At 53.1% G+C, this 25,349-nt stretch overlaps 1 pseudogene; it reads left to right on the top strand.

Moving 5' to 3' along the window:
* The first annotated feature begins 24,992 nt into the window (after positions 1-24,992).
* Positions 24,993-25,142, top strand: LOC138999392 (5.8S ribosomal RNA; annotated as a pseudogene).
* Positions 25,143-25,349: the final 207 nt, after the last annotated feature.

Genomic DNA, 25,349 nt, shown 5'->3' with positions numbered 1-25,349 from the left:
AGCCAATGGGAAATGTAGCAGAGGTATGGTTAATTACCATGTTTGTCTATTATTAGATAGGACTAGGGGCCCAGTGCACGAATCTTCCCACACAGCGGTGTGGGTTGTCCCTCAGCCCAGTGGTCAGCCAACTCATTAGTCAACAGAGCCAAATATCAACAGTACAACGATTGAAATTTCTTTTGAGAGCAACATTTTTTAAACTTAAACTATATAGATAGGTACATTGTTATTAACTTAATTAGGGTACTCCTAAGCTGACCTTTGCTAAAAACGTCCTCAATCTGATTGAGGCACGTTCGCTGAGCTCGACCCCTTCCAACTCTCCCATCCACACTCGTCTTGTATACTTGTTTCTTCTATCTTTTGTCACCAGTGCGCGATTTACGGATGCGACCAGCACTGACCACTGCACAATAAGACTGCTGACTGACTGGCTCACTCAACTCCTGCATGAATCGTACGTGCCTCCCCTGCCCTGCGTATCCCGCAGCCCGCCTGCACCGTGTCTACCGTCATCGGACCAACCGACACCCCCCACTTCTTCTAACACCACTTCTTCAAAGTAGACTCGCCCAGGCTGAAAAACGACTTCTGCATATGGACCATGAAGTTTCAATAGCACTGTGTGTGTGCACCTGCACGTGGTATTTTGTGGAAGAGCCATACTCAAGGGGCCAAATAGACGAATGTGGCTCATGAGCCATGGTTTGCGGACCACTGCCTCAGCCCGACCTGCACCCTCTCCAATCTGGGAGCCCTCTCCAATCCAGGAGTTTCTGTCTGTCTTTGCAATCATATGAACGAATTGGCTGAGACCTCCAACCCAGTTTGGTTTGTTGCTCACAGAATAATAGAGGCATTTTTTTTCTTTGCTTCAGATTTTCTTTGTGGAGATTTCCTGCAAGTTTTAGGATATCTTCCCTTTAATTTTTCCTAGACACTCTGATTTTACTTATGTCCTAATCTTTGCTTTCCCTCCATCCCTTACCGCAACAGTAACTTGCTCTAGGCTCACTTTGCTCTAGTGTCTAAGAGATCTGTCTGCCACAAAACTATGATTCCCAGCATTCCTGGTGCTCCCCACGCTCTGGGCTTCTACTTCTGGTCTTGGGGCCAGAATTCCTGGTGTTCCCCCACGCTGGGAGTGACCTAGGGAGCCATGGCCCCACAAGCCTCCAGCTCTCCTGCTTTGCTCTCCGCCCAGTGACTAAGGGAGGCACATCCCTACATGGGAGCGACCAAGGGTACCATGTCCCCCCAAGCTGCCGGCTGTCCCGCTTCAGCGCTCTGCCCAGCGCCTGTGTATGCAAATTAACCACCATCTTTGTTGGGTTAATTTGCATATCCACCATGATTGGTTGGTAAGCACAGGGAAGAGACAGTCAATTTATATGTTTCTCATTTATTATACAGGATACTAGGGGCCCAGTGCCCTCAGTGCAGCATGCACTCTCTCCAATCTGGGACCCCTTGAAGGATGTCCTACTGCTGGTTTACAGGGATCGGGCCTAAACTGGCAGTCAGACATCTCTCTCACAATCCGGGACTGCTGACTCCTAACCACTCACCTGCCTGCCTGCATGCCAGCCTGCTCGCCCTTAACTGCCCCATGCCACTGGCCTGCTTGCCCCCAACTGCCCCCCCCCACCAGCCTGCTCGCCTCCACCTTCCTTCCCCACTGGTCTACTTGCCCCCAAATGACCCCCTGCTGGCCTGCTCACTCCAAATTGCCCCCCCACTGTCCTGATCACTTCCAACTGACCCCCACTGATGGCCTGCTCGCCACGAACTGGGCCCCCTGCTTGTCTGCTTACCCCGAACGGCCCCGTCACCCATCAGCCTGATCACAAACAACTGCCATCCCATCCTGGCCTTATCATCCACAACTGCCCTCCCCTCTTGGCCTCTAACCGCCTCTACATCAGCCCCGCCACCATGGCTTTGTCCAGAACAACATCTGGAAGGTCTCCTGGAAGGTCTCCCAGTCTAATTAGCATATTATTATTTGTATTAGTATAGATAGAGGCCTGGTGCATGGGTGGGGGTCCCGCTGGGGTGCCTGGCCAGCCTGGGTGAGGGGCTAATGGCTGTTTGGAGGCTGGCAAAGCCCCCAAGCGGGGACCCAAGCTCCCAGCCTTTCCTTTTTTTTCTTTTCAGCGCCTCCTTGAGTGGAGGCCAGGGCGGTCTGGAAGCAGGTATCTGGGATTTATTTATCTTCTATAATTGAAACTTAGTAGCCTTGAGTGGAGCCCATGGCCGGCCAGAGCAGGCAGAAAGCTTGGCTTCCTCCATCACCGGGGCAACCCAAGCCTCCTGTTGCTCCTGCTCCATGGCCACCTCCATCTAAGTTGGGTTAATTTGCATACCTGCTACTGATTGGCTGGTGGGCGTAGCGGAGTGATGGTTAATTTGCAAGTTTCTGTTTTATTAGTGTAGATACTAGGGGCCCAGTGCACAAATTCGTGCACCTTGAAAGGCACTGTGGGTTGTGAGGCTGCGGTACACACAGGGGCAGGTCTCAGCCCATCCTCCACACCACCGCCGTGAACCTCCCACCACATCCCCCTGCCCCCTGTCTGCCAGCAGCCCCTCTCCCACTGCCACTGCTCCCATGCACTGATGGCACCGAACCCACTTGTACTCTCTGAGAGCACAGAGTGATTGGGGTCAGTGCCAGCAGCGGGTGTAAGAGAGGCAGTGCTGTCAGCAGGTGTGAGCAGCAGCTGCTGCCCCAATCGCCCCTCAGGAGCAGAGGGAGGTGGAGAAGCCGTCAGGGGCAATCAGAGCTGGAAGCTGCTGCTCACATCTGCAGATGGTTCCAAGCAATCGAGACTGGCACCAGGTACCAGCAGCAGGTGTGAGTGGGACTGGTGCAAGCAGGACTGGCACTGGCAGTGGGTGCAAGTGGCAGCTCTGACACCAGCAGTGGGTGAGAGCAGGGCCATCTCCAGCAGTGGGTGCGAGAGGTGGCTGCCAGCCCCGATCTCCCCTCAGGATCAGGGGGAGGTAAAGAAGCCCTCAAGTGTAATAGAGGCTGACAGCCACCACTCATATTGCTGACAATGCCAAGACCTTGGGGCCAATGGTCAGCATCAGCAGTAGGTGTGAGCGGTGGCTCCGGCACCGGCCGCGGGTGCAAGTGGGCCGGTGCCAGCAGCAGGTGCGAGTGCTGGGTGGGACTGTTTTTGTGCAAGAGAAAGAATTTTCAGTAACCACTACAGGCTCGCCCTGATGACAGTGACAGGCACCCTGCCTTGGTCTGGCGCACCCGCTCATTTGCTCTACCATTCCGCCATGGCGGACACTTGCCGTGTTATGCACACACCCTCGATGGTCAGTGCACATCATAGCAACCAGTTGTTCGTTTGTTCTGCCATTCAGTCTATTTGCATATTAGCCTTTTATTATATAGGATACTAGAGGCCCAGTGTACGAATTCGTGCATTAGTGGGGTCCCTCTGCCTGGCCTGCAGGATCAGGTAGAAAAAAGCTCTCTGACCTTCCCCGTGGAGTCCTGGATTGCAAGAGGGCCCAGGCCATGCCGAGGGACCACACCAGTGCATGATTGGTGCCAGGGAGAGACTCAGAAGGTTGGCTGTCTGTGGAGGAACTGAAGGAAGGCTCCAGGGTGTGTCTGGCCCATCTTGCTCAATCCCGATCAGTCGGACCCCAGCAGCAAGCTAACCTATCGGTGGAGCGTCTGACGGTCAGTGCACATCATAGGGAGCTGTTGAGCAGCCTTAGCATATCATTAGCATATTAAGCTTTGATTGCTTGAATGGCCAACAGGTCAACCACACACACAGCATATTAGGCTTTTATCATATAGGATTAGAGGTCAGATGCACAAAATTTGTGCACGGGGGAGGGGTGTCCCTCAGCCCGGCTAGTGCCCTCTTGCACTCTGGGACCCCTTGGAGGATGCCTGCCTAAGCTGTCAGTTGGACATCCCTCTTGCAGTCTGGGACCCTTCACTCCTCACCACCCACCTGCCGTGGAAGCGGGAGGGGCTCCTGCCAAGCAGCTGCACTTGCCAGCCTTGAGCCCAGCTTCTGGCTAAGCGATGCTCCCCCTGTGGGATAGCACTGACAACCAGGGGGCAGCTCCTGCATTGAGTGTCTGCCCTCTGGTGGTCAGTGCACATCATAGCAACCAGTCATTTTGCCATTTAGTCAATTTGCATATTAGGATTTTATTAAATAGGATAGAATAAACTTGTTTAAATAGACCTGCTTTCTGATGTAGCTAAACCTTTTCCAGGCCAGTGAAGCACCCCAACTTCTCTTTCAGGTAATTGTCAGCAACACAGCAGTAAATATCAACACGAAGCAGATCATTATTATAGATCATGCAGGGAGAACAAAGGGTAAAATATGTAACTGCAGCAGTGTTTGTCTATATTCTGTACAGTGAGAAAACCTGAAGTCATTGTCAAGGTCCACCATTTCTTACTTCTTTTCAGTCAGGTCAAGTTTCTAAGCTTTCTAAATCTCTGTTTTCTGGCTAATGAAAAGAAAATAGTATTCCACCAAGTCTCATATCTACCTACTCCAGGACTTCTGTGAGGATCAAATGAGATGAGGCAAGGGAGAACACTTCACAGATATTTGGTTAAAGTGTGAAATGTTTCAACCTGTGTTTGTGTGCAGAAGAAAATGCAAGGGGCTATCCGTTGCTAGGGAGGGGAAGCTGGGCATTGCTACATGACATCATTACCCAGCAACCACAGCCACCATTTCCAGGCTGGGCTGGACTGTGGGCTGCATTTTGTGCCATGGGATTTCGGCAGAATCAACTGTCACTCCAGGGTGGTGGCAGGGCCTGTGTCCCACTTGGGGGAAGCCAAGTATTACAAGTACCACTTTTTGGGCTCCAGGTCTGCGGTGCCTTTTCTTTTTCTTTTTTATTTAAACATATTTTTTATTCATTTCCGAGATGAGGGGAGAGAGAGGGCGAGATAGAAACAACAAGGTGAGACAATCATTAATCAGCTTCCTCTGGCTTGACCCATGTTGGGGATTGAGCCTGCAACCCGGGCATGTACCTTGACTGGGAATTGAACCCGGGACCTCTTGGTCTATGGGACAACACTCAATCCACTGAGCCACCACAGCCAGGCTCTGGGGTGCCATTTCTTTGTGTATGTCACGCAGCTCCTGATCGCTGCCTTCTGGTGGTCAGTGCATGTCATAGTACCAGTCAGAAGGTGGGAAGACATGTAGTATATTAGCCTTTTATATAGATAGATTCTTTATACATGGCTGATTGCAGGAACACTATGGAATGCCTGCAAATATGTTATCATCATGTGTAATGTTGGTGCACACCAACTTTACATGAAACCATTGATTCTCAATATTTTTCAAATTTTGCACAACAAGCACATTTCTTGCTGTTTCACTGCTGCTGTTTTGATGTAAAAACATGTTTCTACTTTGCAGTCTCATCTCTGAGGAGCATATTTTTAAATATATTTTATTGATTTTTTACAGAGAGGAAGGGAGAGGGATAGAGAGTTAGAAACATCGATGAGAGAGAAACATCGATCAGCTGCCTCCTGCACATTCCCCACTGGGTATGTGCCCGCAACCAAGGCATATGCCCTTGTCCGGAATCGAACCTGGGACTCCTGAGTCTGCAGGCCGACACTCTATCCACTGAGCCAAACCAGTCAGGCCTCTGAGGAGCATATTAATACTGTGATGTTCATATTTAATCAAAATAAAAAAATGAGCCCCTGGCCAGTTAACTCAGTGGTTACAGCATCCACCTGCATACCAAATGGCCATGAGTTCAATTCCTGGTCAAGGGCACAAACCTCGGTTGCAGGCTCCCCAGCCCCAGTATGGACGAGTGCCATGTGTCTCTCTCATGCCGATGTTTCTCTCTAGCTCCCTCCCTCCTACTCTCTTTAGAAATCAATGGGAAAAATACTTTGGTGAGGATTTAAAAAATAAATAAATGAAAACAAAAAGATATGAAACCATCCATTTCCTAGAAGTTGGAAGAGAACGTTTGTTCTATGATGTTGAGTTTCCGCCTGACTGAGCAATAAACAAACCTGGCCAAGGAACCACTTCCTCCACTCTCAGTGATTAACCAGCCCTGAGGCATCCCAGGCACAGGACAAAAACACCACACAGCTGAAAAGATACCTTTGGCTTTATAAGTAGGTAGTCACTTCATTCACTAAGCAAACTGGTGAGCGCCTGCTAGAGCAATCCATATCTTCAATGGGAGAATAGAAGTTTCCAGGACATTTCACAAACACCATTGTCTTCATCTCTTAAGTTCATGTGGCAGCTACGTATGACAGGGAGGCAGTGCCAAACAACAATGCCAATGTAGCCCTGACACAGGGACAGAAAAAAGCGCCTGTTCTGAGGGAGAGGCCGGGCACAGGCTCAGACCGTGGGCCTGACTCCGAGCCACACGCTGCTCCTTCTGTTAGCACTCGCCTCCGGAAGTCACAGCTCACACTGCTGAGCTTTCAGGATTCAGTCACACACCTCGACGTGATTTCTATGAAACTTGCTTCTTAGAAAAATAAAGCTTTGAAAGGTGTGGCACAAAACAGGCTCCTAAATACTTGTAAAGGGATGAAGCAAAGCATGAACCTCAGGACCTACAATGCACGGTCCCCCATGAAGGGGACAGTAGTTGTGTCTAGTGTCCTCAGTTTATGTAGTGACATGCATGTGCCCTCACCCCCCTCCCAATGGGGGGGCAGTGCCCCCCTCCGAGAGCCTCTGCGGGTATCACCTGGGAAGGCACCAGCTGCTGAGGACAGGTGTCCTGCTCTCCATCCGCCATCCAGGTCTCAGGGCGAGACTGACCTACCGCTGTTTTCTCCCCATACACTTGTGCAAATTATGAATGAATGAATGAATGAATGAGTGAATGTGTGAGTGAATGAATGAATGAGTGAGTGAATGAGTGAGTGAATGAATGATGAGAAGATGAGTGATTTCAGTAGAGACTATAAGACATTGAGTCTCTGGCTGTTACAGGAAAAACTTGCAGATGTGATTCAGGATCTTGGGTTCCTATGATACCCTCTGTGTAGCAGCTTAACAACTTTGGAGAGATCTAGTTCACTAAAGACAATCTTTTCCATGGCAGTAAGTCCTTCGTTAGGCACTCCTGACTGCAGAGCACTGCAGAACATGTGTAACACCCTGTGTGAAGGTGAGCGCTCTCCAGGGAAGCCAGTCCTCGGCAGCTGCTGCTCTCTGCACAGGCTCAGGACAGAGCTCAGGCAGAAGGGGGCATTGGAATGAGTGCCTGTCCCTGCAGGTGGGCCTGGTGCTCAGGTCCGTCAGACACATTATAGTTGTCTCTGGCAACACAAGTACAGAGCCTGTGACTTATCAATGTGCAGAGTGATGTCACTGAAGTCTGCTAATGCCGAAATATAAAGTCCTGCCCTGAGTGCGTCCCAAACACCACTAGTTTAAGTCTATTTCACGGTCGGTAGTGACACACTGAGGAGACCTCTGCAAAGTATTTTTTAAAATATATTTTTCTTGATTTCAGAGAGGAAGGGAGAGAGAGAGAGAAACATTGATGAGAGAGAATAAATGATCGGCTGCCTCCTGCACGCCCCACATTGGGGATCGAGCCCACATCCTGGGCCTGTGTCCTTCACTGGAATCAAACCTGGGACCCTTCAATTGCAGGCTGATGCTCTAGTCCAGTGATGGCGAACTTATGACACGCGTGTCAGAAGTGACACGTGGGCTCTTTTTTTGGTTGATTTTTCTTTGTTAAATGGCATTTAAATATATAAAATAAATATCAAAAATATAAGTTTTTGTTTTACTATCATTGCAAATATCAAAAAATTTCTATATGTGACACGGCACCAGAGTTAAGTTAGGGTTTTTCAAAATGCTGACATACCAAGCTCAAAAGGTTCGCCATCACTGCTCTAGTCACTAAGCAACACTGGCTAGTGCCTCTGCAAAGTTTCTAGGCTGCTATGCAAAGGTTCACATAGGAATCCCGCCAAGAACAGTCATTTTTCCTCCGTAGAACTTCAAGTATAATCCCAAGCAACAGAATGGAAGGAAAGTGATACAGAAATGCCGCCGGAGGTCTGTCTTAGTTTAAACCACGGCACCTCGAGCAGCACCTCTGAGGTGCTCAGAGGTCTGGACACGCTGGGTGATGTCCCTGCTTGGGGATGATGACACTAGAAGTTGTGCATGGCCTTTCTCTGCTGCTTTGTGCAGTAAAATAATAATGTGATGTACAACAGGGTTCCCACAATGTAATGATAGTCTTTTTCAAAAGTATTATTCACAGAGTAGTACATCCAAAATCACTGCATTTTTCCTTTCCTCTAGCTTATGAACAACACATGTAGTTTAAAGAGCATTTTCATACAATTGCCTTCCACCAATGTTGTGAGTAAACTGAAGGTCTGTGACTTAGCCATGCATGAGGGGAACAGTCCAGAGCTCAACCCAGGGCTGCCATGAGCAGCCCCTTCCCACCAGGGTGCCTCTACCCACAATTCGCAGTCTCCCTCTAACTTCACCACAAAGAAACAAAAAAACCCTTCTGAGAAAATGTGCATCTCAAAATAGCAACTTGAAGAATTTGGTAAAACTAGAAAGTCACCCTCCACTTTTCAAAGAGTGAAAAACTTTGAATGTTACCTCTTCTCTAATTGTCCAAACGCCTTCAATGGGGCCCTAGTCAATTACGAAGCAGCACCTGAGATGGACCACTTATTGACAAGAAACCATGGACGTCTATGCCTGATTATAATGCTGCTGCGCACCCCAGTGCAGGCAATGGCCACTAAATCACGTCCTGGGGCCAATTGGTTAGAGCTCAGCATCAAATTATATTGCAAGCTGTTCATCTCACCCTCCTTTTCCAATTAATTTTCTATAAAAGAGATGATTAGCCCTAGTCGATTTGGTTCATTGGATAGAGCTTCGGCCTGCAGACTAAAGAGTCCTGGGTTTGATTCCCGTCAAGGACACAGGTGGGGGTTGTGGGCTCCATCCCCAGCAGGAGGCGTACGGGAGGCACCCGATCCATGATTCTCTCTCATCATTGATGTTTCTACCTCTCTCTCCCTCCCCCTTCCTCTCAAAAAACAAATATATGTCACAGACCTTCAGTTTACTCAGAAAAATCACTGGAAGGCAATTTTATGTATATACGCAAACACAGAGAGAGATGTTCAGAGTCTATTTCCATCTGTGACTAGTGACAGAGTTATCCCGGCAGCATTCTATCTGGAGGGAGAGTGGGCGGCTCCTGCAGGAAGTGCAGAGGACTGGCAGCTGCTTCACTCTGGCTCCACCAGAGAAAAGACTGAAAGCCCTTGGCACTTGGAGTGAATGGGAACTTCTTACCTCTAGCAGAAGTCACTGCACCCAATACGGCTGCGGTGTTCTCAGAACACGGCCTCCTATTAAAAGCCAATACATTTACGCAGAGTTCTATGTCCAGCACCGAGAGTCCCGCAGAGGGAGGAGGGCGGCCAGCTGGACAGGGCACTTGCGGACCAGGACCCCCCCCTTCCCCTCCCAGACCCCTGCAGCCCAGGCAGCTCCCCGAAGGGAAACTGCACCCAGGCTTTTTATGCAGGAAAGTCTTCATTTTCAAGTGGCCCAGGACTTCCCCCTTCACAAGAAAATACAATGACCGCTCCCCCCAAAACACAAGTCATCCTCTCGCAACTCCACTGCAGTCAGGTTTCTCCAGCCTCCAGCCCCCGCCCCGGGGTCCCTCCTGCAGTTCCAGACGGTCCCTGAGTCTCTGTCCCCAGGGGAGAGCACCCGCTGAAAATGGGATTCTGCTCCCAGGGCCTGACTCATTCCCTGCACTGTGCCCACGAGTCAGGAGCCAGCAGCTGAAGTTGGGGGTCAGCTACCGGCCCCACTAACTGCACTGTGGGGAAACAGGACACTATGCTAAAGTTGGGGGGACATCCCAAGCCCTTTACCACCAGGCAGAGACCCCCGCTTCCCTGCCCTTCCTTGCCCGCAACTCACCCATCCACCAAAGCGGTGCCTCTAAGCACCTTTCTCTTTCCCCAAGTGCACAGCCCCACCCCGCCGGGGGCGCTCTGACCCCGCCCACCCGGAGGCATGACAACACCCACATCCACCGTGATTGGCCGGTGAGGAGTGCACAGGCCACCATTGGTGGAAGTGCCTCCCCTTTCTCAGCCACTCCCGGTGCCAACTCGGTCCAGAGAGGCCGGGTGCACTCCCTCGCCCGCGCCCCAAACGGAACAGAGCTGCATGCGGTATATGCTCGCATGTGTTCACGTGTCCTGAGTTGTCCGCCTGCTGAAACTTACAACCTCCCGAGGCACCGCAACAGCTTCCCACCCTACATGCTTGTCGGGGCAGAGACCGGTTTCCCCTAAAGTTTAGGACCTAAACTGTTCTGGGGTTGAGGTGACCGTTCATGGCCTGTATGTCCGGGCTTTGTGGAGAGGCCTTAGAAAGACCTCATACCTGTGCTGAAAACCATGGATGTTGGGTAGGGTATGGAGGTTGTGGGCCGCAAAAGAGAAGAAAGAAAAGAGGAGGGCGGGCCGAGAAGAAATCCATGAGGACCGAGGGACTTGATGCACTGGGCTGCGTGGGCAGCGTTTGCTCTGATGACGCTTCCCGCTTGAAAACTGGATGTGGTATGTTTGTATTCAGATGACATTTTCTTGAGTTGTCCACTTGAATAAACTGTATGTTTTTGTTGTTGTTGTTTTTTGTTTAGTTCCATACATAGGTTGCTATTTATTCATATCTGATTTATTCATTTTTTATTTTATTTTAAAACCGGTATGGTTTTATGAACCAGTGTCTCACCAATAATTTCAACGAGAGAGAGAGAGAGAGAGAGAGAAAGAAGAAGAAGAAGAAGAAGAAGAAGAAGAAGAAGAAGAAGAAGAAGAAGAAGAAGGAGAAGAAAAGAGAGAAACGATGAGACAATCCGATCTGTGAGTACTGCCTCATTTTGGTTTCAGCTACCAGGCGGCAAAAATGTTTTTTGCTCTAACTGGTTTGGCTCAGTGGATCGAGTGTTGGCCTGCAGACTGCGGGGGAGGGTCCCACGTTCGATTCTGGTCAAGGGCATATACCTTGGTTTCGGGCACATCCCCAGTAGGAGGTGTGCAGGAGGCAGCTGATCGATGTTTCTCTATTATGAATGTTTCCCTCTATCCATTTCCCTTCCTCTCTGTAAAAAATCAAGGTTATGGGTTGGCTCAGTGAGATAGACCATCGACTCAGAATTTAAATTTAAGACCCTTTATTAAGCTGGCCAGCTGACCACAGCACCTATCTCTCCCTCTGGGAGCTTCGGAGCATGTGGCAGAGATCAAGGGTGCAGTATGATCCTTTATAGCAAAACAGTGTTAAAAAAAATACAAAGCATTTCATTAGCTGTTCCTTAGAAGTTCACAGAAAGTTCATAAGCACAAAGGGGAGGTAAACAGAGTCACACCTGGCTGGAGCATATCATAACACATTGTTTTACTAAGACAATCTAGCAATTTTTCTCTGCCACGCTTCCTGACCCTAATACAATCAGTAACCTTTCCCAGGCCGCAGTCCCTCCCCCTCCTACATTCCATAACCCTTCCATGCCGCAGTCCCTCACCCTAGCACATTCCCTACTGGTCGTATGCCCGAATCAAATCTTTGATTCAGTGCCCTCCTCTACGATATGAAATTGAGGAGGCATTTGGCAATGTAGGGGTCAAGACACCGGGGAAGAGTTCGGCATTGGATGGTGAAGAATTGGCCAGGGTCTCGGCCGTTGACATAAGAGTCTCAGTCCCCAAGTCTTTCTCCTTCCCCGTTGGTCAGTTCACCAGGTGAGAGGCATGAAGAGGACGGGGTTACAATTTCCAGTGCCTCTTTCCTGCAACTTTGATGGCGGTTGGAGTGCTCAGCACCACCTGGTAGGGTCCATCCCATCTAGGTTCTAGGCTGCTAGGGTCATGGTGTTTCACCCAGATGAGATCACCCAGAGAGAAAGCAGGCTGTGTTGGACTGGATCTCAGCACGTCCTCCTTCCGTATGGCTCTCACCACCCTTTGTGCTGATGTGGCGCTGCTCTGCAAAGCCTGTAAGGACTTAAGCAAATTTTGGGTAGACAGCTGGGCAAGATCTTCCTCCCTTAGGCGGGGAAGGAGAGGTGGCGACCTGCCAAACATATGGGATGCACCTAGCTCTGAGGAGAGCAAAAGGAAGGAGACTTACCCAGTTTTCGCCAGTCTTTAGTTTTAACTTAGGTAATGTTTTCTTTAAGGTCCGATTCATCCTCTCTACCTGTCCAGAACTCTGTGGTCTCTAAACATAATGCAATTTCCAGGCAACCCACAGGGTCTTAACTATAAAAAGGCAAAAGATTTATACGATCTGAAGAGAAACCAGAGTATTAGGGCCTTAACTATAGATTGTGTAACTTTGGCGATAAAAGCCGGGCCAACGTCGGACCCCATGTATAGTGGTAGGCTAAACTGGGGGACAATTTCAGTGAGGAGTTTCCTAACTACTACCTGTGCTGTTTCTGCATTGGTTGGGTATGCCTCAGGCCAGCCAGAGAAGGTATCAATGAAAACCAGCAGGTACTTATATCCTCCTCGTCCTCCTGGTATCTCAGTAAAGTCCACTTCCCAGTGTTCTCCGGGGTTCTGACCTCAGAATCGCTGTCCCGGGGCGGCTACAACAGGGGGCCCTTGATTCACCGGACACACACTTGGCACCTTCTAGCCAACTCTTGAGATATTTTCTGGAGTCCTGGGATGTAAAATTCTCTTCCTAGTAGTTCTGATAGCTTCATTCCCCCCAGGTGGGTGCTCTGGTGGGTCTGGGAAGCGATGGTCTGACCCAGAGCTTCTGGTATTATTGGCCTCCCGTCTGGCAGAATTAGCCATCCACCCTCTCCTTCCTGGGCCCTTAGTTTCTCAGCTAGTCTCTGCTCCTCTGGCAGATGAGTAGGCTTCTCTGGGAGCCTTTGTGCTGGCAGGGCTACGAGAACTTCTAGGGGCCCTACTGGTCTTTTAGTCAATTCCTTGGCCCCTATATGGCTGCCAGGTGGTTAAGTATCTCAGGTGCTTTTTACTTTCCTCCTGAGGTCAGGAGATTTCTTTAAGGTGGCTCCCGTGTCCTCCTGTAAGGGTAGTGTGAAGAGATATATCCCTGCATTCCCTGTGTAGGTCTGGCAGGGCGAGTGCCGGGGCACTCACCAGGGCTTCTTTCTAATCCTGGCAGATTGTAGATCTCCCCTGGCTCCTCCTCATGTCACTACTGCCGCCCCCTGCATACCGGGTACCTTCCTCTACAAAGCTGCTCCCGTCCGTGTAGAAGGTCTCATCGGGATTCTGCAGGGGCTGGTCCACAAGGTTCTTGCGGAGGGAAGTGAGGGTAGTCATTGTCTCCTCGCAGTCATGCAAAGGAGCCTCTGCCTCCTCTTCAGGAAGAAGTGTGGCAGGGTTCAAGGCAGCTGTTTTCAGGAAGCTGAAATGTTTACTCTTTTTCCCTTTCCCCACCAGAGGGCTTTAGTGAGTGCTATGAGTTCCACAAGGAAGTCCACCTTTTGGCCCCCCACTGTCAGGATCATTCTGGGCTCCTGGGGTCCAGCTGAGCCCCAACAACTCCAATCCACCTCCTCCACCAGCATGGGAGGAAGTCAGTTCCCCTGCACGTTCAGGGCACTCCCTTTTCCAATGTCCTTCCTTTCTGCAAAATGCACATTGATTTTTCCCAAGCCTGGGTTGGACTCCTTTTCTTCCACGAGGCTTTTCTTTGCCCTTGTTGTCTCTTCGGCCCCTTGGGCCTCCCTCCTCGCTCAGGGCCAGGAGGACCTTGGCCATCCAGGTGTTTAAACCTGCCATCGGGTCCTCCCGATTGTCAAAAACCTTCTGGGCCACCTCAACCAAGTTAGAGATTAATTTCCCCACAAAGCCTTCTAACTTCTGTAATTTTTCCTAATATTTTGGGCCGACTGGGAAATAAATGCAACATTGACAGCCCTCCAATTTTCCGGGGCATCATGGTTAGGCCCTTGGACTGTCTCTGTCACTTTAGAGAGGTTTGTGGGTCTCCGAGCAGCAGCTCGGATGCCCCCAATAGAGTCTGGCGATATCGATCGAGAGCCTCCTTTCCCCTGTTACTATTGGGGTTCCAGTTGGGTCGCCTGAAGGGAAACACAGCCTTTAATCTGTCTTTAAATGGTAAGAAGAAATTTACAATGTGTCTATATTTAAATAGATAGTTATAGCTGTCCCTGTAGTAGGGCTCCCCTTACTTGACTTGTTCTCTCAGAATGGACTAGAGGAGCTTTATTTCCTTATAGGGTCTTACATGTCACAGGACCTCACAGGGTCTGTAATTCCTGTAACAGAGGGCTAGTATTCACCACTTTATTAACCCCCTCTGTTTATTGCGGCCAGTTCTTCTTTCTAGCTACAAATTTAGTCTGTATAATTTCCCTTAAAATGTATTCTGGCACAGGAGAAAGTTGTTTTGCTGTACACAGGTAGCTTAACCCCTATACAACTGGGCTTGGACCTTTGCCTAGCAAATTGCAGTCTATAAGTTCAATATGCAGCCTCCGGTCCTCCTAACCCAACGAGGTTTTGGCCAGTCTCTGAGTCAGACTCCTCCTCTCTTGGAGAATTTCAAAGTCCTGATGGCTCCCAGGTCCAGGGAGAGTGCCCTTTTCTTTGCCCTTTTGTTAACCGTGTTTATTAGTTACAGGGCCCTGCTTTCCTTGTCTTCCTACCAGTCCCCTTTATGGCAGAGTAGTAACCAGGCCTCTTCCAAGGGAGTGCGCTGGAAGGGGATATCAGTCCCTTCCCTTCCAGCAGCAACAAGTACTGAACCCTTTCAGTACATTTGCAAACAGGGACTTTTTACTAGCTCTATTAGGAAGGCTAGTACCAGTCTTGTATTGCTTGTTGTAAAACACTCATTTCTCACTGGGCAGCAGCAGCGGGGCAGCTCTAGTGTTAGGTAAATTTCTGCTGTTCTTCACTTTCTCGCTGCTGCTGCTGCTTTTCTTTTTATTAGGGCCACTGCAGGCAGCTCAGGCATCCAGCCCCCCTTCTTTGATCATTCACTCCCCAATCTGGTATGGAGCTGGGGAATAGCGTCTCGATCCGCCTTGCATCCCCAGAGGGCTGCTTGTCTGGCGCCAGATCTATAGAGGGCCTGCCTACCGTAGTGGCAACATAGGAACTGCAGGACTGGTGGATGTTGCAAGGTCCTTCAGGTTGTCCCCCTCTCTCCCTGAATGACTGGGGGAGCCTTTCCCTTCTGGGGCCCGGCCAAAAGAATTGTCTGTCTCTGTCCCAATTTTCCCCTCGGGAGGCAAGCCCTCATCCACCGTGGTTTCTTGGACAATATGTCAACCCAATCCTGAATATAAGGAATTTGATTAGGATGCCCTGGGTGGCCGTATATGACATAATGGACCTGGTAGGCAGTGGTCAGATCAAAAGACCCTGCATCCTGCCATCCCTCCTGGAAAGTGGGCCACTCCAGTTCACAGAATCGCTGTAAATCAAAAGCATTAACATTATAACTTTTAAATTTACCCCAGAACTTCAGTTTAATATAGTAAATTTACAACCTAGGTAAGAGCAACTGATAGAAATCTTTATTAACTAAGTGGGCTGATTCCCCTTTAACAGTGAGCTAAAGACTCTGAGAAAAAAATAATTCTCACAGCTGCAAGAGGCTTTGAAGACTATTTAGGGGCCAGCCCAAACGTTCAGCCAAGCGTATCAACAGAAAGTAGAATAAATCAAAGTAGCTTTTACTTCACACAGGAGAGTAATGATTTACACTTTCTTAGTAGACTAGCCCAGGCTGGAGCTGTATCCAGTCCCCTTCTCTGTAGTAATTTGGCTAGTCCCACACAAACAAACTTTGTCCCGACCCCATGATGATCTGTGGAGAGAGACAGACAAGGGAGGGGTGACCTGTTTTCACAGATCCTCACTCAGATGCCCGCCTGGCCGCGTCCCTTGGGAGAATCTCGGAACCGCAGGTTGGGGCCCACTCAGACTCCTTAACTGAAGTCGTGGAGCCAAATAAAGGAGAGGAGAGTGCAGGCCCCCTCCTTTCACACTCACACACTTTCACCAGACATTCATTCAGAGTTTAAACAATCCACCCAATTTCTAACAATTTCCCAATTCTCGAGGGAGCTCTATAGCTTCCTGGGAGGTGATCAAGCTCCCCTTCCACTCACCCGGAGTGGGCCTGACTGATAGGGGGTCGACGAAGATGACTGACCCTATCCCATTTGACAAAGACGAAGACAACAAAGAACAAAGACAAAATAAATCAGCCAAATGCAACCTGCAGCTCGCTCCTTGAAGTCCTGAAAATTTTTCAAAAAACATTGCAGGAGGGCGTACACAGAAGCAGACAACATTTTGACAATAAACACCAAGACAAACAAATACCAGACAGACAAACCCAGTGCAACCTACAGCCGCACGAACCAGGGACCCAGCCACCGTCGCGGCCGCGGGTCAAGACCAGGAGTACCGCTGCATCCAGCCCTCCGTATAGGTCCTTCTATGGGACGTCCCAATTCCAGTTTAACGACCAGTCTCTTACCTCTCTCGAGAGTCCAGGTGGCTCAGTTTCTGAATCAAAAGTTATGGGTGGACTGGAGGCCTCCATGAGGTCGTTCTCTACAGGTGTGGGGTATCTTGCTGAGTGCCCGACAACAAGTGGGGGAGAGCCTCCTGCCTCAAATAGGGGGTCCCTCTCCTCCCTGCCGGGTATCTTGCTGGGGCCTCCAAATGTTATGGGTTGGCTCAGTGAGATAGACCATCGACTCAGAATTTAAATTTAAGAGCCTTTATTAAGCTAGCCAGCTGACCACAGCGCCTATCTCCCCCTCTGGGAGCTTCGGAGCACGTGGCAGAGATCAAGGGTGCAGTATGATCCTTTATAGCAAAACAGTGTTAAAAAAAATACAAAGCATTTCATTAGCTGTTCTTTAGAAGTTCACAGAAAGTTCATAAGCACAAAGGGGAGGTGAACAGAGTCACACCTAGTGGAGCATATCATAACATTGTTTTTCTAAGACAATCTAGCAATTTTTCTCTGCCACGGTTCCTGACTCTGATACAATCGGTAACGTTTACCAGGCCGCAGTCCCTCACCCTAGCACAATCAATAAACTACTTTATAAAATGTTTTTGTAAAAAAAAAATAAATAAAAAAAAATGTTTTTGTTATGTCCTCTGGGAAGGGAGAGAGGGAGAGATGGAGAGAGGGAGGCAGGTGCCGGGATGTCTTGGGCCTGTGGAGTATGGGGGTGGGTGGTCGTGGTGGTGGTGTGCGACTCTGGGGAAGTCTTTCACTTTCGAATGGCTCCGCGTCCCCCCCCATGTTTGTTCTGGCCATCCTCCGAAAAAGATTTTCCTACCCACCGCCCCTCGCCCCCCGGCCGCCCCCGCGTTCGGTGGCGCAGTGCAGTCCCGGAGGGACTTGGGGTTGGGGGCTCTGGTAGCGATCAGCCCTTTGGCCAGGCGGGGAGACACCCTTGCCTGCTGGAGATCCCGATCTCTCCCTCTGAGGTTCCAGCTGGTTGTCGGGAGCCACCTGGCGGCAGCTTTTATATTGTTTCTTCCTTGGGTAGCATCTAGGGAGGGGAGGCAGCTGCAGTGCAAGAAGCCAACTTCCAGGGTGCCAGCAGCGCTGTCGGGATCGTGCAGGTGGCACTGGTCAGTCGGTGCCCGGCCTGTTCTCCGGAGATTGGACCGGCAGCAATGCTGAAGGAGCGAGTGGCTGCCGCTGCAGTGGTGGTCCACTAGCACTGGTAGACCAGCACTCTCTGTTACCCGTCAGCGGGTCCGGCCGCCGCCGCCGCCTTTGCTGCTGCGGGTGTAGCCTCAGAGGGTGGCTCACGCCGCTCTATCGGTGCCTGTCCAGTTCTCCGGAGATTGGACCTGTGGGGCTATTTGAAGGAGTGAGTGGACGCCAGTGGGATGGGTCACCCGGCACATGCTGTCGTCCCTCCTCGGGCTGCCACCGCAGGCGTAGCCGAAGAGGGTGGCTTGCGCTGGGATGCCGTCCTGCCGGAGGCGCACCCTCCCCCCACCTCCAGCTTATATTGATTTTGGCGCAGGTGCGTGCCAGTGGGAGGTGCCGGCCGACCCGTGCCGTGTGTTCACGTTGACTCCTGCACCTCCGGCCGTCAGAGGTGCCTTCCGCTAAATTTGTCAAAGTCCCAATCCAGAGGCGGGAGTGTGCTGTGTTCAGGGGTCTACCGGCTGCACAGGCAGGTGTGTGCCCCAGTGTGCCGGGGTCACCGGACTGGACTTTGTGGCCTTTATCCAAGTCGCGGAGTTGCGTAGGTGGGGGCCGGCTCAGGCGGTGCGTTGGGGACAGTGGAGGGCGAAGCGGGTCGGTATGGGCCCACGGGTGGTCCCGGTCCTCAGATACAGTTCTTTGTTTTTCCACCAGCGGGCTTGGGTCGACTCCGTGGCTGGGCCTTCCGGATACATGGTGGTTCTAGGCGCCCTGCGGAACTCTTTCAAAGTCCCGATTAGGAAGCACGCTTGACTGGGCTGTTGCCCTCGGATGTGAAGTGGTGAGGGCCGGGCCTTCCACGGCCTCCCTCATCTCTTGCTGCCGCCTGTCCGAGGCACGCTCTTTATGGGTTTTGGGGGTCGACTAGATAGCCCCGTTCCTTTCTTTTGCCCCCCCCCTTCTTTGGTGGTGATGGGGTCCTGTGGGGTCTCCGGTGGCCGTGACTCGTTTCCGGGAGTCCGGCGTGATCGGTAGATAGAGGCCCCCGTCACTGCACCATCCATGTTTTGCCTGAAGTTGGCATTTTGTACCACGAGATGACTGTGGACACACTGTCTTCGGGTGATTGGATGACAGGGGGTGTCCCCGGAAACTTCTTGGCCATGACCCGAGGCCTGACTCGCCCTGTACCAGCCATACGAGCAAAAAGCCGTTCGCCTCAGGCCTGCACGCGCCGGCTGCTGTATGTCTTGGCCCTGTCCCGACTGACTGTGTTCTCCTCCTCTGCTTGAGAAGAGAATGAAGGGCTCACGTGGCGAAGAGAACAAAGGGCTTATGTGGCGAGGCTGAAGCACAGGCTAGTTCTGGATAGTTGTCCCCACCTCATTTCCCTTCTCCTTGGGGGGGGGGGGGAGAGGGGGCGCCTCATTGGCGGCTCCCCACCCTGCTCTTGCCGATTGATCGATGTGGTGACGTCGCGCTCTCCCGGGCCGGGCCTAAGCCGTGCCAGCCGAGAGACGGACATTCCTTGGCGAATGGGACCGCTCTTCTTGCTCAGCCCATGGGCCCCTTTCCTCTACTCCCTGTCTGATGGTGGTGCGTGGAAGGGAAGGGATGCAGAACCCGGCCCGACCTCGGTGTCACGCCTGTGGTCTCTCTGATGCAGTGGACACCCACCCTCCGCTTGCCTTTCCCAGCTTGCCTGTCCCGGGCACCCCTCCCCCAGCGGGGAGAGGGTGTCCGGTTGTCATGCCGCACTTGCCTCCCCGTTGGGCGTGTGGTCGCTGTTTTGCCTTGGCCCTCGATGGTGCCCCTGGAGCACTCCGTGACTTCCTGCAGGTGCCCGAGGCCAAGCTGGTGGTGTTGTTTACGCTCCCCATGAGCCCCTGCCGGGCCGCTGCTGTCTGGGCCGCTGCTGTCCGCAGTGCACTGGAGGGGAGCCCCTGGGGAGTCTGGCTGGATAAGAGGAGGCACGCCCATCCCCCTTGCATGAGGGGGCCTGGGCCCTCGTAATGTGTGCCACCTGGGCAACCGTGACAGGGCCGAGTCAGCAGTGCTGGCCGCTCGCTGACCGTGAGAGTTTTTTTTGCTCCCGCCTGTTCTTCGGTTACTGTCTCGAGGCCTCTATGGCAAGCACTTGTGTGTGTACACCCTGTGCTTGACCCTGTCCCGGTCGGGTCTTCCCCTGGGCCCCCAGTGTTACCTCAGAAGTGTCTCCTCATGGCTCCCCAGCCTGGTGGGGTGTTTCTGCTGGGGTTGGGGGGAGGACATGCCCTGGTGAGAAACCCTTCTCTAGCGATCTGAGAGGGTGCCTTGGGGTACTGGACCTCCCAGCTGCTGCCCCTCCTCTGGAAGTGCGTTTGGTTAGCTGCCTCTGTGTTAGCGCACACCTGCTTTGAGGGGCCAAGCAGCGACGCTGCTGTGCCTTGCCTTCCCGTGGTCCACTCCTCTCGCCTCAGAGTCACGGGAGGGTCCCGCAGGGGCGGGGTGGCGTCCGTCCCAGGGAAGCACAGCATTTACATGTGCATGCACGTGTGCTGCTGCATACACATCTAGGCTTGCGGGAGGATTCTCTCCCATTGCGTGCTGAAGGGGTTGGGAGGCTGTGGAGGCCTTTCCCGTCCCCTGGCGTTCCTGCACCTTGAGTGGTCTCTGTAGGCTCAAGTCACGGGTTTGCAGCAGATGCAGGTGTGCTGCACAGGCCCGCTCAGGGCCTGGCTTGTCCTGGGGGGGGCTCTGCCTGGGATTTGAGTCCCCATCAGGGTCGGACTGAGGAAATGAGTGGATGGGCTGCTGGAGAAAAGCTGCGGCGGCTCCCCTGTGGTTGTTGAGGGTCCCGTGTGGCCTTTCTGCGTTGGTGGGGCCTCGGCCGCGTGGTGGGAGGAGGCTTTGAGGTTGTGCTCTTGGGAGGATCAGCCGGGTGTCCGGGTGTGACTGTGGCAGTGGGATCCTCACATTTGTTTACCTGGTGGCCCGTCCAGGTCTGGTGCCTTACCTTGATGTCCGCCCTCTGCCGTGCACGCCCGGGACCTTCCTTTGTTTGATTGGGCCCACACTCTCTTGATTTCTCGCGTGCACAACCCCTCCTGGGGGTCGGGGGTCCCTGCCAATGTGCACCCCCCAGCCGTGCCCCAAGAACTGGCCCCCTGCTGTGCAGGGTGTCGCCCCTTGGCCCTCCCCCACCTCCGTGGTGCATGTGTGTGGGGGAGTTGGTGGCCTCCCTGGGCAGAGTGCTTTCGGAAATGGTGCAGTGTCAGGGGAGGGGTGTTTGTCGGGCGCTTGCGCCTGGGAGAAAGAGGGGACTCTAGGTCCTCAAAGCTGAGGGTCAGAGGTGGTGGCTGCAGTCTGTGGACGGTGGGACCCGGAACCCCCCACGAGGTTGGTTGAAGGTTGTTTCCAGGGAAGCCAGTCAGTGTTTCATGGGTGTCTGGTGGACTGTCCCTTGGGCCTGGAGGGCCTCTGGCGGTGAGACCCAGCATTTGTCCTGGTGCGGCGAACTGACTTGCTTTCCCGGCTTTGTCTTTTCTCCTTCCGTTCTTTCTCGCCCAGTGAACCATGTCCTCAACTCACCTAGCTGGGTGGCCCTGGAGCAGCACCTTTCCTCAGCGCCTTACTGCCCGGTGGAGGTCGCCTCGTCACCTCCGTGTCCGCCTGTCCGACCCATCCGCCTGGCCGACCCCGTCACAGGGGCCGTGCCTGTGGTTGCTGTCGCCTCCCGGGCCCCCCGAGGCCCCGCTCTGTGCCCGTTGCCGCCAGCTATTGCAGCGTGTTGCGTGTGGGCGCGAGGGTCCGTCTCTCGCTGTGCGGCCCGTTCGAAAGGGTGTGCCCGAGCGCCATTCGGGTCCTGGACAGCTGTCGTGATCGCCGTCCACGCTCTGCCCCCGGGAGGGGCCTCCGGCCCGGGAAGCCCCTCATCCGTGTGTGCGCATGTCACGGTCCCTGACGCATCTGTCTGGTGCCTCCTCGCGCTCCCGCACCGCCATCGGGGCCGCCCCCCTCGGGGGAAGCCCTGTGCGTGCCACTCCATGGCGCCACTGTGTGAGCTGCGCCCTCATCCACGGGTGCAGGAGGTCCATCCGCCTCGTGGCCACTGGAAAACGATCCGCCGCTGGGCCGGGTTTGGTGCAGTGCTGCCGGAAGCCGGTCCATCCTTGCTGCTTGACACAGTCGCTGCAGGAAAGAAACATCTGCACAGCATATGTTTCAATGGGCCTGGCATATATAGCATACTGTTCTTAATATGTTTGCTCCCTTTAGCACCATGTGTTTTAACCAAGGTCACCTCTCCGAGAAAGGTTGTTTCCCCAGGTGGGGATCTTTCCCTGAGGTTAGGGAGGGGATACAACCCCTTAATTAAGTGCCAGGCGGGTAGTTAAGCTACATAATCTTTACTCCCTGGAATGGAGATAAGAAACGCCCTAACCTTTGTAATAGAAATGGACAGGATTAAAATCGGCGGGTATAAATACGGATGTAACAAGACAATAAACATCAGATCCTCATCAGTTCCTAACCAGAACTCCGACCAGATCTTTGGCTGGAGATCCTGGCTATAGGTCCTGACTAGGCTGCTGATCAACTGAAGGCTGTCTTCGTGTCATTCCTTCTTCGCCGACTCCGTCCACACCTTTGGGGACCCCTGGACCTGCTGGGATTGGACCCCAGGACAGTGCCGCCCCCTCTCCCCTTGTGCCCGCGGCTCTGCGTGCATTCTTGCTAGCCTGCTTCCTCCCCCGCTCCGCATGTCTGACCCGCCTCCGGAGAAGTGTCTCAGTAACGCACTCTTCCTGCTCCCCATGCTTTCCTACCTGGTTGATCCTGCCAGTAGCATATGCTTGTCTGAAAGATTAAGCCATGCATGTCTAAGTATGCAAGGACGGTACAGTGAAACTGAATGGTTCATTTAGTTATGGTTCCTTCGGTCGCTCTCTCCTCTCCTACTTGAATAACTGGTAATTCTAGAGCTAATGCATGCCAATGGGCACTGACCCCCTCCTCGCTGGGGAATGTGTGCATCTATCAGATCAAAACCAACCCGGTCAGCCTCCCCTCTGTCCCTCGAGGGCTGTGGGGGGCCAGCGCCGGTGGCTTTGGTGACTCTAGATAAGCTTAGGCTGATCACACGGCCCCCATGGTGGTGACGACCCATTCGCACATCTGCCTTATCAAGTTTTGATGGTAGTCGCCATGCCTACCATGGTGACCACAGGTGACGGGGAATCAGGGTTCGATTCCAGAGAGGGAGCCTGAGAAAAGGTTACCACATCCAAGGAAGGCAGCAGGCGTGCAAATTACCCACTCCTGACCTGGGGATGTAGTGACGAAAAATAATACAGGACTCTTTTGAGGCCCTGTAATTGGAATGAGTCCACTTTAAATCCTTTAACAAGGATCCATTGGAGGGCAAGTCTGGTGCCAGCAGCCGCGGTAATTCCAGCTCCAATAGCGTATATTAAAGTTGCTGCAGTTAAAAAGCTCCTAGTTGGATCTTGGGTGGTGGTGCATGGCCGTTCTTAGTTGGTGGAGCGATTTGGTTAATTCCGATAATGAATGAGTCTGTGGCATGCTAATTAGTTACGCGACCCCCTGAGTGGCCGGCGTCCCCCAACTTCTTAGAGGGACAAGTGGCGTTCAGCCACCCGAGATTGAGCAATAACAGGTCTGTGATGCCCTTAGATGTCCGGGGCTGCACGCGCGCTACACTGACTGGCTCAGCGTGTGCCTACCCTACGCTGGCAGGTGCTGGTAACCTGTTGAACCCATTGTGATGGGGATCGGGGATTGCAGTTATTCCCCATGAACGAGGAATTCCCAGTAAGTGCGGGTCATAAGCTTTGCATTGATTAAGTCCCTGCCCTTTGTACACACCGCCCGTCGCTACTACCGATTGGATGGTTTACTGAGGACCTCCGATCGGCCCGCCAGGTCAGCCCATGGCCCTGGGGGAGCGATGAGAAGATGGTCGAAATTTAGAGGAAGTAAAAGTGTAACAAGGTTTCCATAGGTGAACTTGCTGAAGGATCACTGACAGAGAAGGGGCGACCGAGCTCGAGTCTGTCGGAGGTCGTCGGCCGTTGGTGTCCTCCTTGGCTTAACCCCTGTGGTTTTTCGGCTTAGGCCGGGTTGGGGCAGCAGCCTCCACCTTGCCCCAGGCCGGTGCCCCCATTGCCCACGCCCACCCCCTTGTGGTTCTTTGTTGCCCTTACCTACGGCCACGAGAAGACAAGGGCAGGAATTGTGGTCGTTCCCCTCAGGCGCGCCTTGGTAAAGGGCTGTCTTCCCTGGGCTTGGGTCGTCCCATCCTTCCCCTCACGAGCACCCCATCCCCCTCGTCTGCCCCGCGACTCTCCTCCGCAGTCTGTCGCCCGCGGCGGGCACACACCCCATGCGTTCTGGGTGTCCTGCCTCTCCCCTCCCCACACGCGTGCCCTGTGCCCCAGCCTGCACCCCGCTTTCCGTCACAGCCCCTTGCCCAGTTGTGGTGAGGGGCCTGGGCCGCAGGTGCAGGGACCGGATGAGGTGGTGGAGGGAGAGAAGGGGTTGGGCCCGCGGGAGGCGTGTTGACCTGTTGCGTGGGGTTTCCCGGCTTGGCATTCGCCAGGCAGCAGAAACAACGGTGGTTGGTTGGCACGGAAGGTGGGAGGGGGGAAGGTGCTTGTCGCTGGGTCGGCGGGCAGTCCGCGTCACACGGGCAGGCAGCGCCCGGGGGGGCTCTACGCCTCACGCGTGTGCAGATTGCTGAACCGTGGGGGGTTGAGGAGTCCAGGCCGCGGAGGCAGAGGCGCCCGTTGGGATGTGGTTCCCCACTGTGTCTGCTCTGACCGCTCGCTCCCCCCTTTCCAGGTAAGCAGTGCGTCCGGGCGCGGAGGTTTAAAGACCCTTGTGGGTCACCCCTGCGCCTCAGGTCAGGGGCTGTCCGGCTCCTGGGGAAGGTCGGGGAAAGGACCCGCGTCCTTTTCCCCACTCTTTCCCCCAGACTCCACTTTCCCTCTCGGGAGGCGATACCCCCAGGCGCCTGTGGGACGTCTGAGCATGCCACTTGGGGGCTGTTACCCTGGACCATTCTGTGTGGTCATACCTTCCTGAACTGCAGAGTCTGGTCTCCATTGTCTCGCGCTTGGACGGCCGCCTTAGGTTCCTGAGCCCCCCACCACTGGGATGTGTGTGTGTGGGGGCGGGGGGAGAAGAGAAGGTTGCTGTGCCAGGGAGCAGAAACAAAAACCAAAATGTTACGACTCTTAGCAGTGGGTCACTCGGCTCGTGTGTCGATGAACACAGGTAGCTGCAAGAATTAATGTGAATTGCAGGACACATTGATCATCCACACTTTGAACGCGCTTGTGGTCCCGGGTTCCTCACAGGGCTATGCCTGTCTGAGCGTCGCTTGACCATCAACCCCCTCCCACGGGGTGCCGTGCGCCCGGTGTGTGCATGCGGCTGGGGGTTTCCTCGTAGGGCCAGTCCTTGGCCCTCTGTCCCTCTAAGTGTAGACTGTGCCTGTGGCCGCCGTGAGAGACGGGAGAGACCCCGAAGCCACAGTATCCCTCTCAGGGAGCTTCCTCGCGCTGCATGTGGCCAACGGTATTAAAG

This window comes from Myotis yumanensis, unplaced genomic scaffold (assembly GCF_028538775.1).
Source record: "Myotis yumanensis isolate MYYU_CA2020_CCGP unplaced genomic scaffold, mMyoYum1.0.hap1 SCAF_22, whole genome shotgun sequence".
Lineage (NCBI taxonomy): Eukaryota > Metazoa > Chordata > Mammalia > Chiroptera > Vespertilionidae > Myotis > Myotis yumanensis.
This window is presented reverse-complemented; position numbering and strand designations above follow the sequence as displayed.